Here is a 14,120-nt window from a genome sequence, read left to right as displayed (position 1 = left end):
CATTGCATGACCGAGCAATTATCAGTTAAAGTCACGAAGTGCCAAGTTGAAAAAAGGGGTCTGGTCTTTAAGCTGCAAAATCCTCCGGTGGGAAAGTGGTTAAAAACACTTTTCTTTTATTGGTCGGATGAAATATGCTAATTTTTTTGAGATAGGAATTTTGGGTTTTCATGAGCTGTATGCCAAAATCATCAATATTAAAACAATAAAAGGCTTGCACTACTTCAGTTGTGTGTAATGAATCTAAAATATATGAAAGTCTAATGTTTATCAGTACATTACAGAAAATAATGAACTTTATCACAATATGCTATTTTTTTGAGAGGGACCTGTATATGGATACCTCTGATGGCAGCGCTGTGGTAGGTTAATTTCACCACTGCAGTTAAAATACCTTTAGGTATACATGGATTGTCATGTATACCTGCCATTAAATAAGTGGGTTTGGATGTTTGGGCGGTTAATGGTGGGTATACTACACAATTGTCCTGTGGTGATATCTGTTAGGTTCACAGGCTGCATGAAAAAAAAAAAAACCTACACTATATGCTTAACATGGACCAGCAATGTACTGGTACGTTGCTGGACTTTGAGTGGTTATACAAGGATGATGCCTGCAGATTTAGGCATCATCTTAGTATCATTTTTTACAGCCAGTGTTTGGCTTACATGTAAAAGCAATCCTAGCGGTTAATTGGCCACTAGACTGCTTTTACATGCAGTGGGAGGGGACCATTTGGGGGGGGGTTTGTGCTATCTTGAAATTTCAGGGCCTCCGAAACTGTGACAGGTAGTGCAGAGGTGAAATGCACAATTTACGCCATTAGAAAACCTGAAAGTGGTTATTGGTAGCAGAATGTATTTTGGGGTGTCATTCCACATATACCCATGGCATGTGTGAGCTATTTATGTTTTAGTGACAACTTTGTATTAAAAATGTAAATTTTCCCAAAACTTGTGGCAAAATATAAAATATTCCATGAACTCACCATGCCTCTCAGCAAATAGCTTGGGGTGTCTACTTTCCAAGATGTGGTCATTTGGGGGGGGGGGGGGGGTTGTGCTATCTTGACATTTCAGGGCCGCCGAAACCGTGATAGGCAATGAGAAAGTGCAATGAGAAAGTGCAATGAGAAAGTTACGCCCTTTGCAATTCTGAAGGTGGTGATTGGCTATCAGGGTCCGTACGCAGCTAGGCTCCCAAAAAGTCTTACACATGTAGTATCCATGTACTCAGGAGAAGCAGCAGAATATATTTTGGGGTGTAATTACACATATGTCCCATGGCATGCGTGCGCAATATATAATTTCAATGACAACTCTTTGTAAAAAAAAATACATTTTTTTTTTTTTTGTCATTTTTCAAACACCTGTGACAAAAAAAAATTAATATTCAATGAGCTCAACATGCCTCTCACTACATTCCTTAGGATTTCAACTTTCTAAAAAGTGGTAATTTGGGGGGGGGGGGGGGGTTGTACTGCCCTGCCATTTTAGCACTTAAAGAATTGAGCTAATCAGTTAGAAATTAAAGCTGTGTAAATTCCAGTATTTACACCCTAGTTTGTAGATGCTATAACTTTTGCGCAAACCAATAAAAATACGCTCATTGAGAATTTTTTTTGTCAAAGACATGTAGCTAAATACATTTTGGCCTAAATATATGACAAAAATTAAATATTGGAATTTTTTTTTAACTGTCAAAGTAGAAAAAATAAAAATGTAAAATCTTACCGTAAAATCCTTTTCTCTTAAGCTCATTGACAGACGTAGTCCTCGTTGATTAATAACAACTCGGGTTATACTGCCCTCTACAGGAGTAGGACTAGACAGGAAAGAAAACGTTCTGGCCACACCCTAGGGGCAGTCCCAGAGGGTATATACTCTCACTTCCTGCTACAGCAAATCAGTAATGTCACAAAGCAGTGTTTAGAGAATTTAACCCAATCCAACTCAAAAACAGAGGGGCGGGTACTACGTCTGTCAATGAGCTTAAGAGAAAAGGATTTTACGGTAAGATTTTACAAAAATCCATTTTTCTCTGTCGCTCATTGACAGACGTAGTCCTCGTTGATTAATAACAACTCGGGACGTCCCAAAGCAGTACCACAAATGAGGGGTGGGATAACAGAAATCAAAATCCAGAAGGCCCAACCAGAGCCAACCAGAAGCATCAAGGACTCATCGAGCAAAAGGATGAGACCCAAGTGAAACACCCAATAACCCTCGAGGTAGACCAACAGTCTCCTCAGATTGCGGCCTGCAGAACCTTGCGGCCAAAAGAGGCATCTGACGATGCCATCACACCAACTTTATAAAATGATGTAAAGGTATGAACCGACGATCAAGTTATCGCCTTGAAAACCTGGATCGTTGACGCCTGATGGCGGAAGACCCAGAAGACACTAGGCGCCCGAGTAGAGTGCGCCTTAACAGGGAACGGAGGATTCCGACCCTTATAGAATAAGCCTGTACCACCGTCTGACTGGTCCATCTAGATATGGTCGCGGCAGACACAGGCAACCCCTTACAAGGGCTATCCGTGATCACAAAAAGTGATTCCGTCTTACGAAAACAAGTTCGTAGTAGTCAAGTGTATCCTTCTGAACCCCATCCAAGGAGTGTAATGCAAACTCCCAAGGAATGGCTAGTCTTAGGACACGGGGAAGGTAACACAATATCTTTATTCAGATGAAAACTCTGAAAACCACTTAGGAAGGAAGGATGGATCTGGAAGAAGAACCACCTTACCCACCAGATATGGGGAACGTCAAGATAATGCAGCCAGTTCTGACACCCTGCGTGCAGAAGTAATGGCCACCAAGAAGGCCACCTTCTGGGATAATGTAAGCAAGGGAATCTCCCTAATATCTTCAAAGAGAAGTTTCTGAAGAACCGACCACACTAAATTAAAATCCCAGGTGGTAAGGATGCGCGCACTGGCGGAGCCAGATGTCGCACCCCCTGGATGAAATTCCGCACCAAGGAATGATTAGCCAAAGGTTTCTTGAAAGAAGATTGCTAACGCCGGAACCTGACCCTTGATAGTGCTCAAGGACAGTTTCTGCTCAACCCCTTGTTGCAGACAGACCAAGATTCGGGTCACCGAATAGGTATGTGGGGGAAATCCAAGAGATTCACACCACGCAATATAAGACTTCCATGTGCTGGAAGTCGCTTTCCTTGCTTTAATTAGAGTAGGAATTACTGAAGCTGACACTCCCTTGTCCTTCAGTACCTGGGTCTCAATGGCCAGGCCATTAAGCCAGCGATTGTAAAGCAAGATGGAAGATCGGTCCCTGAGACCGCAATCCTCCCTGAGAGGAAGTCTCCAAGGAGCGTCCGCGACTAGCCTCACCAAGTCGGCGTACCAGGCTCGACGAGGTTAGTCCGGAATTTCCCGAATAACTGGAATTCCCTCCACCTCAATCCTGCGAAGAAGTTCCCGCAGTAACTTGAGAGGATGGAAGGTATGCCGTAGCTGATACTGTCCCCACGGCGCGATCAGCGTTTCTGCTGCGTCCGCTAGAGGATCGCGGTGCGAGCTACAAACCTCCGCACTTTCCTGTTGAGCCAAGGTGCCAACAGATCCACATCCGGGGTGCCCCAATGAAGGGACACTAGTGAAAAACCTCTGGATGAAGAGGCCATACCCCTTGATCCAGAATCTGATGGCTGAAATAATCTGCCTGCCGATTCCCCACCCCCGGAGTGAACACTGCGGGGAGATCAGGAACAAACCGTTCCATCCAACGAAAGATGCTAGTCGTTTCGATGGCCACCAGGACACTCTAAGTGCCCCTTTCTTGACATAAGTCACGACCGTGGCATTGTGCGATAGGATCCGAATCGGGCTGCTCTAGAGCTGCTCGGTCCAGTATATCAGACAAAATCTGATCGCTCTCAGTTCCGATACCATTATTGGTAACCTGGATACTATCGGAAGGAATGACTTCCCCTGGTTGAGCATCGAAGACTCCCTGGTCCGCTCGCTCAACCAGATCAGATTGTCCAGGGAATCGGAATTCTGATTCCATAGAAAAGAATCTCCTTCAGGAGAATTCAGTTATGAGACTGGGTATACGGTGCTGCCTCTAAGAAGGCCACCAACAGTCCCAGCCAATAGACGGACAGCAACATCCGAATCGTTGACTGAACCTTCTGGAGTTTCTCCGCAAGAACTCTTGCCCAGGATGTATCCAACATTAGGCCCAGATAGTTCAGTCTCCTGGTGGGAACCAGGGATGATTTTTGGGAAAGCGAAAAAACGCTGATGTCCTGCGATGATGGGGATATAAAGATAGGCATCCTAAATGTCTATGGATGCCAGGAAATCCCCCTGATGCAGGAAGGCCACCACTGTACGGATGGACTCCATCTTTCCCCAAGTCCAGAAATTAGGACGCACCTTGCCCTCTTTCCTGGGCATTGTGAATAGGTTCGAATCGAACCCCTAAAACCGTTCAATGTTAGAAGGGAAGAATCGCACCGGTGTAAGTGATCGAAACTCGATCCTGTATCCTGACCGTATGACCTCACGAACCCCTTAGTCCGGGGGTTCTGGCAAGCCATGGATCCGGAAATCGGTGAAGACATCCCCCCCACCCCAGAGATGGGCAGGGGCACCTCAGGCTTGGCTGAGCCGCACTCCTTATTGCCCGCCCTCGCGGAACCAACAAGCTCTTTATGAGCAGAAAAGGAAGGTCCTCTTATCCTAACAGTCTGTGGCAAGACAGTGCTCTTGCCCTCAGCACTACAGGTGGTACTGGAAATAGCAGGGGTTTGTTCCAAAAACGACCCCATATGGGTAAAGGAAAATCCTTCACCCTTCTGGTAGGCTAACAAGTACCAAAAAGGAATCTCAGTCTCAGCTACCTCTGCCGGTGTAACCCAGACGGACACCACTAGTGCATCCACCATTTTTGTGCTATGGCGGAGGCAGAAACGTTCTCCTCACTGCTGAGGAGACATTACCTGAGACAACAGCCCCATAAGGGGGACCTGCAGCTGCATTGACCAGCTCCGAATCCGTATCTGAAGTATCAGATGAAAAAATAGGGGTAGGCGGGGGTCGCTTCTTGATCCCCATCCTGACAGGCCACCTCCACCCGGGATACCAAAGACTCCAAAACTGCCGATAATGCATTAAAAACAAGGGAGGTACTGGAGGGTCCTGCGGCCACCTTGAGGGGATCAGGTGGGGATACCTATGCAGCAGGGTCAATGATTATACAAGACATTTACCAGCGACAAAAAATGACAAAGTAAAAAACTTTTTTTTTTTTTTGTAACCCCCAGTCGCAACAGCGCCCCTCAGTGTTACCTGCCTTTTTGGACCCCACAGAGAGAGAGAGAGAGAGAGAGACCCCAAGCCTCCTCCCTGATGCACAGAAGTTTTCATCAGCTTGCTCAGTGCTGTCCTGTTACAGACAGGAAGTCTTTGGCCCTTTTTCCTGGGTAAAGGAGGCGGCTCCGCCCCTTAACACACCTTCCGGTGCCTCCCCCTGGCTCCACGAGGTGTTTGGTCACCTCAAACATGGCCGCCCCCATGCTGGAGACACGAGGCTACGCCAATATGGCGGCCTCATGTGCTCTGCAAGAAAATGGCGGCGGCCTGTTGGGATAGCGGCGACTTAGCAGCGGCCTGCGGTAATGCATCGGCCCTCCAAACTTCCCCCTGGATGGTGATCAGCCTGGCCGGCGGTACCGGACCCTGGCGGGCCGCATGCGGTCCCTGGGCGTCGGAAGGCAGCCTGCCCTTGCTGCAGGAATGCGATCTGAACTGCAGTATACATGCATAGACATCGCCCTGTGAACACCTCTGATAGGTAGGATACCTTATGCTACCACAGTATATTCTAGTACTGCCACTGACTTCAGTCATCTTTTTTTTTTTAATGACATTAGATTGTCAGCTCCCAAACCAAGCCTCCTGGTTTCTTGTTCACGAAAATCACACTCAAATAGGGGGATCTGTGACATGTATAGGATAGAGGGGAGACCCATCCTTACCATTTCAGAGAAGGGCCCGCGTTCACCACAAACCTGTCAGGGGGAAAAGGGGGAACATACTACTCACCATACCGGAACCCTAACTAGAGAGAAAAAAACTGATTTGCTGTAGCAGGAAGTGAGAGGATATACCCTCTGGGACTGCCCCTAGGGTGTGGCCAGAACATTTTCTTTCCTGTCTAGTCCTACTCCTGTAGAGGGCAGTATAACCCGAGTTGTTATTAATCAACGAGGACTACGTCTGTCAATGAGCGACAGAGAAATGTAAATTTTTGGCAAAATTTTTGCTCTTTTTTTTATTAATATCGCAAAAAATAAAAAACGCAGAGGTTATCAAATACCACCAAAAGAAAGCGGTTTGTGGGAAAAAAAGGACGCAGATTTTGTTTGGGTACAGCATTGCATGACCGCGCAATTGTCAGTTAAATTCGCGCAGTGCCAAGTTGAAAAAAGTGGCCTGGACGTTAAGCAGGAAAATCCTCCGGTCCTAAAGTGGTTAATGACCTGGCCACTTTTTTCAACTTGGCACTGCGTGACTTTAACTGACAATTGCGCAGTCATGCAATGCTGTACCCAAACAAAATTTACGTCCTATTTTTCCCCACAAACAGAGCTCTCTTTCGGTGGTATTTGATCACCTCTGCACTTTTTATTTTTTGCGGTATTATTAAAAAAAGAAAAGAGCAAAAAATTTACATTTTCTACTTTGATAGTTAAAAAATATCCAATATATGAATTTTTTGTCATATATTTAGGCCAAAATGTATTTAGCTACATGTCTTTAACAAATAAATTCTCAATGAGCGTATTTTTAACCACTTGCCGACCGCCGCAAGTACACTGCGGCGGTCAGCCCCTCCTGGGCAAAGTGACGTATCGGTACATCACTCGTCCGCGATCCAATAGGGGGCAAGTGCGTGCCGCTGGGGGCGCGCTCCTGACCACTCGTTCACTGCCATCACCGCGCGAGTGACCGGCGGCTCCGATGTCCGCCGACCACTCCCGATCTCCCGCTGGAGAGGGAGAAAGGCAGGCGGCTAATGTAAACAAGCCGCCTGTCATTCTCCCCTGTGTAGAAACAGTGATCAGACGGTTCTACTATGTAGGACCGTTGATCACTGTTCCTACACTAGTAGCCACAGCCAATCACAGTAGAAAGCACACCCCTAGGGACACACTTAACCCCTCCCTCCCCAATAAAGTTAACCCCTTCCCTGCCAGTGTCATTTTGCAGTAACAGTGCATATGTATAGCACTGATTACTGCAGTAATGTCACTGGTAACCCCAAAAGTGTCAAAAATGTCAGTCAAGGGTCCGATCTGTCCGCCGCAATGTCGCAGTACCGCAAAAAAAAAAAAAATCCCAGATCGCCGCCATTACGCATTAAAAAATACACCAAAAATGACAGAAATCTTTCCCTTAGTTAGTAAACGCAATAACTTTTGCGCAAACCAATCAAAATACGCTTTTTGCGATTTTTTTTTTACCAAACATATGTAGCAGAAAACAAATTGGCCAAAAATGTTAAAAAATTTTGATTTTTACATTTTTTGGGGGCGGAATTTCATATAAAAAAATGTGAAAAATAGTTATTTTTGCAAAATTTATGATCTTTTTTAATTTTTTTTCACCAAAAATATGTAGCAGAAAACAAATTGGCCTAAAATGTTAAAAAAAAATGGATTTTTGTAAAATCTTACCGTAAAATCCTTTTCTCTTAAGCTCATTGACAGACGTAGTCCTCGTTGATTAATAACAACTCGGGTTATACTGCCCTCTACAGGAGTAGGAGGACTAGACAGGAAAGAAAACATTCTGGCCACACCTTAGGGGCAGTCCCAGAGGGTATATCCTCTCTCTCTCTGCTACAGCAAATCAGTTATGTCACAAAGCAGTGTTTAGAGAATTTAACCCAACTCAAAAACAGAGGGGCGGGTACTACGTCTGTCAATGAGCTTAAGAGAAAAGGATTTTACGGTAAGATTTTACGGTAAGATTTTACAAAAATCCATTTTTCTCTGTCGCTCATTGACAGACGTAGTCCTCGTTGATTAATAACAACTCGGGACGTCCCAAAGCAGTACCACAAATGAGGGGTGAGAAAATGGAAATCAAAATCCAATCTAGAAGGCCCAACCGGTGCCAACTAGAAGTTTTAAAGGCTCATCAATCACACGATGAGACTCAACTGAAATTCCAACGGAAAAAAACCCTCGAGGTAGACCACCGGTCTCCTCAAATTGCAGCCTGCAAAACCTTGCGGCCAAATGAGGCATCCGCCGATGCCATCACATCAACTTTATAAAATTTCGTAAAGGTATGTACCGACGACCAGGTGGCCGCCTTGCACACCTGGACCACTGACTCTTGATGGCGGTAGGCCCAGGAAGTACTGAGCGCTCGAGTGGAGTGCGCCTTAACAGGGAACGGAGGATTCCGACCCTTAATAGAATAAGCCTGTACCACCGTCTGTCTAATCCATTTGGAGATAGTCGCGGCAGATGCAGTTAACCCCTTTCTGGGGCCATCCGTGATCACAAAAAGTGAATCCGTCTAACGGAACGTTTCCGTAGCCTTCAGGTATACCCTGATTGCCCGAACCACATCCAAGGAATGCAACGCATATTCCCGAGGATGATTGGGCTGAGGACACAAGGAAGGTAGCACAATATCTTTATTCAGATGAAAGTCTGAAACCACCTTAGGAAGAAAAGATGGCTTCGGATGAAGAACTACCTTATCCCTATGAACCACTAGATATGGGGAATGGCATGATAATGCAGCCAGTTCTGACACCCTGCGTGCAGAAGTGATAGCCACCAAGAAGGCCACCTTCTGAGATAATGTAAGCAAGGGAATCTCCCTGATATTTTCAAAGGGAGGTTTCTGCAGAACCGACAAAACCAAATTAAGATCCCAAGGTGGTAAGGGCGCGCGGACTGGCGGAGCCAAGTGCCGCACCCCCTGGATGAAATTCCGCACCAGGGAATGAGTAGCCAAAGGCTTCTGAAAGAAGATTGCTAATGCTGAAACCTGACCCTTGATGGTGCTCAAGGCTAGTTTCTGCTCAACCCCCCTTTTGCAGAAAAGCCAAGATTCGGGTCACCGAATAGGTACGTGGGGGAAATCCCAAAGATTCACACCACGCAATACAAGTCTTCCATGTGCGATAATAGACTTTGCTGGAAGTCGCTTTCCTTGCTTTAATTTAATCACTGGTCTAAAGGCTGACCCTATCAGAGAAAAAATAGTGCGGGACTCCGCTTCCATCTTCCGATCCACCGGATCCTTAAAGGACGGAGCGTCCTCCAACGGGATAACAGTGGCTTTATTCAGTCTGGAAATAGGTGGATCCACCACTGGTGGTACCGTCCATTTCTTAATGAGGGATTCCTCAAACGGATAGCGTCTAGCAATGCGCTTGGAAACAGCAAAGGTACGTTTTGAATGATCCCATTCCTCTTTAATTTTATTACCAAAACATTTGGGTAAGGGAAAAACCTTCGCCGTCTTGGTAGGTTTACTAGTACCAAAGGGAATTTCCATCTCAGTTGCCTCTGCCGGTAAAACCTCAAGTCTTAAGGTTTCCCGGACCGCCACAACTAGTGCGTCCACCAATGCTTCTTCTTGTGCTATGGCGGAGGCAGGAACGTCCTCCTCACTGTCTGAGGGAACTTTACCTGAGACAACAGCCCCTGCAGAGGGACCTGCAGCTGCAATGACCATCTCAGAATCTGAAGTATCAGATGACATAGGGGTAGGCGGGGGTCGCTTTCTTGACCCCCGTCCCTGACAGGCCGTCTCCACCCGAGACACCAAAGACTCCAAAACTGCTGTGAATGCATCCATACTCTGTGAACTGGAGGGTCCTGCGGCCACCTCGAGTGAAACAGGTGGGGGTACCTGTGTGGCAGGGTCCATGATTATTCCAGACACTTGCCGGAAAAAATAAATTTTGCCAAAAAAAAACACTTTTTTTTTTTCTTTAGACCCCCAGCGCCACAGCGCCCCTCAGTGTTACCTGCTTAGGGACCCCTACAGAGCGAGAGAGAGAGAGAGAGAGAGACCCCAAGGCTCACCACTTGATGCTCAGAAGTTTCAATACAACCTGTTCCAGCACTGTCTATTACAGACAGGAAGTCTTTGGCTGGCTTTCCTGGGTAAAAGGAATCGGCTCCGCCCCTTTGCACGCCTTCCGGCGCCTCCCCTTAGCTCCTCGAGGTGTTTGGTCACCTCAAACATGGCCGCCCCCATGCTGGAGACACGAGGCTACGCCGGGTAAAAGGAGGCGGCTCCGCCCCTTTACACGTCTTCCGGCGCCTCCCCATAGCTCCTCGAAGTGTTTGGTCACCTCAAACATGGCTGCCCCCATGCTGGAGACACGAGGCTACGCCAATATGGCAGCCTCGTGCGAACTGTAAGACAATGGCGGCGGCCTGTATCGGATAGCGGCGCTAGCAGCGGCCTGCGGGATGTCTATGTTCGGCCTGGCGGCCTGCGGGAGTATCTCGGCCCCACAACCTTCACCCTGAATGGTGATAAGCCTGGCCGGCGGTACAGGACCCTGGCAGGCCGCATGCGGTCCGTGGGCCGTCGGGAGGCAGCCCTCTGTCCTTCCGAAGTGACCCTTTGCTGGAGGAATGGCGATCTGGACTGCAGTGACTCAGGCACCTCCCCATTAGGCATCGGCCTGTATACACATCTGACAGGTAGGATACCTTTTACTTCAATAGTAATGTCCCTTATAGTACTGCCACTGACTTCAGTCACCCTTACAGTTTTGCAATGACCTTAGATAGTCAGCTCCCAAACCAAGCCTCCTGGCTTTTGTTCACAAAAAATCACACTCAAATTGGGGGATCTGTGACCTGTTATAGGATAGAGGGGAGACCCATCCTACCATTCCAGAGAGGGGCCCGCGTCCACCACAAACCCGACAGGGGGGGGAGGGGGAACATACTACTCACCATACCGGAACCAGGCGGGCGCCCACTCCTGACAGAACCCCTCTCCACCGGGGTGGGGGGGCTGTCGACCAATACGGACGCCGTGACTCTGTTGGTCATTGGCGTTCAGGCGAGACGTTTAACTCGCAGGGTCAGTCCCCGTCCAGTGGGACTATGTCGCGGCCGACCCAGCGCAGAGCTATGGCCTGCACGCGCTCGTAGGCTGAACTGGGGTGACCACTGGATCTCAACATCCAGCCCGTCGCCCAGTTACAGCTTGCTTGAAGATCTCACAGGAACACTGGAGAAAAAAGCTGTCTAAAAAAATCTAAGAAAAATTCCTGCCAGGACCGAAGATCCTAGCAAGGCATCTAGGTCCTTACTCCTAACTAGACAGAAAAAAACGGATTTGCTGTAGCAGAGAGAGAGAGGATATACCCTCTGGGACTGCCCCTAAGGTGTGGCCAGAATGTTTTCTTTCCTGTCTAGTCCTACTCCTGTAGAGGGCAGTATAACCCGAGTTGTTATTAATCAACGAGGACTACGTCTGTCAATGAGCGACAGAGAAATTTTGATTTGTACATTTTTTGGGAGGGAATTTCATATAAAAAAAAATGTGAAAAATGTTATTTTTTTCAAAATTGTCTCTCTTTTTTTGTTTATAGAGCAAAAAGTAAAAATCGCACAGGTGATAAAATACCACCAAAAGAAAGCTCGTTTATGGGGGAAAAAGGACGTCAATTTCATTTGGGTACAGCGTCGCATGACCGCGCAATTGTCCGTTAACCACTTTAGGACCGGAGGATTTTCCTGCTTTAAGTCCAGGCCACTTTTTGCAACTTGGCACTTTGCGATTTTAACTGACAACTGCGCAGTCATGCAATGCCGTACCCAAACGAAATTTACGTCCTTTTTTTTCCCACAAACAGAGCTTTCTTTTGGTGGTATTTGATCACCTCTGCGCTTTTCATTTTTTGCGATATTAATAAAAAAAGAGCGCCAATTTTGAAAAAATAACAATATTTTTCTACTTTGACAGTTAAAAAATATCCAATATATTAAATTTTTGTCATATATTTAGGCCAAAATGTATTTATCTACATGTCTTTGACAAAAAAAAAAAAACCTCTCAATGAGCGTATTTTTACCCAAATTAAATTGACGTCCTTTTTTCCACACAAATAGAGCTTTCTTTTGGTGGTATTTGATCACCTGAGCGATTTTTTGCCTCTCCTTCTCCGGCTCGACTCCCACGCGCGTCACCGAGACAGGGATGAATCCAGCGACCCAGGGCTGCCACCTTGCTGCAGTAGCAGCAACGTGAGCAGTCTTAAAGTGGTTAATTATAACGAGTTTGCCGATAATGAGAATGGTAGGCATAAGTAGCTGGTGAGTTCACATCCATGGGGATCAGGATCCCTTTTTTTTTGTACGCGAAACGGTGATTGAAAGTTGAAATTTGTAATAAGGAAGACTCCACCGATTTTACGAGGCAAAGAGTTTTAGCACATTATTAACACAAAGAACAGCACTGGGTGTTTTACATCATATGGAGCTTACTTTAGGTTATAATAATTGTTTTTTCACAGTGCTACTTGTAGAGAGTGAGACACTGTCATTTTTCTTTTTTGGAGTTACTGTATGTATTGTATACAACTTCCCAAAGGAAGGAAGACAAATCGAACTTTGAGTTGTAATACAGCATCTCCCATTCTGTTTTACCCAATTAGGGGACACTTTGTAAATGCAAGCTGGTTTTATTTATGTGCATGTTTTTACAAGAACAGTGAATGCAAACATTGAATCGTGTATATGAAATTAAAAAGATGTTTGTTAATCTGCACTTTACATTAATGAGGCCTGTTGTATTTAACTATGTATATATTTTATTTATTATTTTTTTTAGATTTTGGCAGGTAAACACTTGAACCTTGTAATGCTTTGCAGTTGAAGTGTTTGTAAACCTCAAAATTTCATATTCCTGAAATGTGCCTGCTGTAGCATGTAGTTATATGAACAAGGATCCTGTCCTCTTTGTATTGTTTACTCTAAAAACAAATCCCTGGTGTTCCTGACAGTCCCCTCTACTTTCCTATTAAAAAAAATTACATCACTACGCAGAAGAACACTGTGTTGAGTTCTCTAGCTGTGCTGGGAAATCATCCAATGATCAGACTTTCCCTGACACCTGCACAACATTCACTGGGAAGACCAGTGTACTGCTTTTCTCCTCCCCCAGCTCATGTGCAGCTAAGAAAAGAGATAATGTGATTGCTTCAATAAAAATGTTTTATTTTAAATAAATGGGTTATTTTACATGGTGAGGGTTTATATTCACTTTAATTTCCTATGCAGTTCAAGATCTCACTTTGATTCCTTAAATCTTGTTAAAAAGTTATTCTATATCAGACAAAGTTGGCTGTAGTTTTGGTCTACAAGTATACATTAAGAGTCCAGAAGTTTTCATATCTTTATTGAAATTGTAAACGCAAAAAAAAAAAACATAAAAACAATAGTTCGAGAGTGTAAAAAGGATTCCCTGCATTAAGCCAGCAGACACCGGCAGTTAAATGATGTAAAGTCATTGCCATATCTTATATAGGGGTGGAGCTGCACCAGGTTCACTGTGGCACACATTTAGGGCCTAAAAACCATTCATATTCTCATATACAATCTCTGAACTTCCCAAAGATTGTTCTGTTTTTTAAAATTACAATTATGGTTGCTTTGCATAGATTTCATATTAAGGTTGACCTGTGTAAGAACACAGACCTGCCTTTGAGAATGGGCTGATAGAGCCCAGAAGTGGATGACACCACGTTTCAGGTTTTAAACATGGATGCAAATTCAGAATCTGTTTTTATAAAAAAAAAAAAAATGCAAGCCACCTTTCCCTCCCCCCCAATTATGAATATCAAAATTGTGAGTGGAGATCTCTTGTAAGCAAGAGTGAGGCCAACATACTGACATACAAGCCCATCAGGGAAAAAAAAAAAAAAAGAAATGGTATGGAGAGAGCGCATCATCATGAAGAGTTCTAGCCAAAATTGCACAGCAGCCACAACAGAACTGGGCCTATTCCTCCGCGTCCCTTTACTACTTACTTCCTAGGGGGGGGGGGGGGGGGGTCACATCATTCATATATAATACAGGCCTGCCTC

This window comes from Pelophylax lessonae (assembly GCF_965119305.1).
Source record: "Pelophylax lessonae genome assembly, chromosome: 1".
Classification (NCBI taxonomy): domain Eukaryota; kingdom Metazoa; phylum Chordata; class Amphibia; order Anura; family Ranidae; genus Pelophylax; species Pelophylax lessonae.
Note: the sequence above shows the minus strand (reverse complement) of the source record.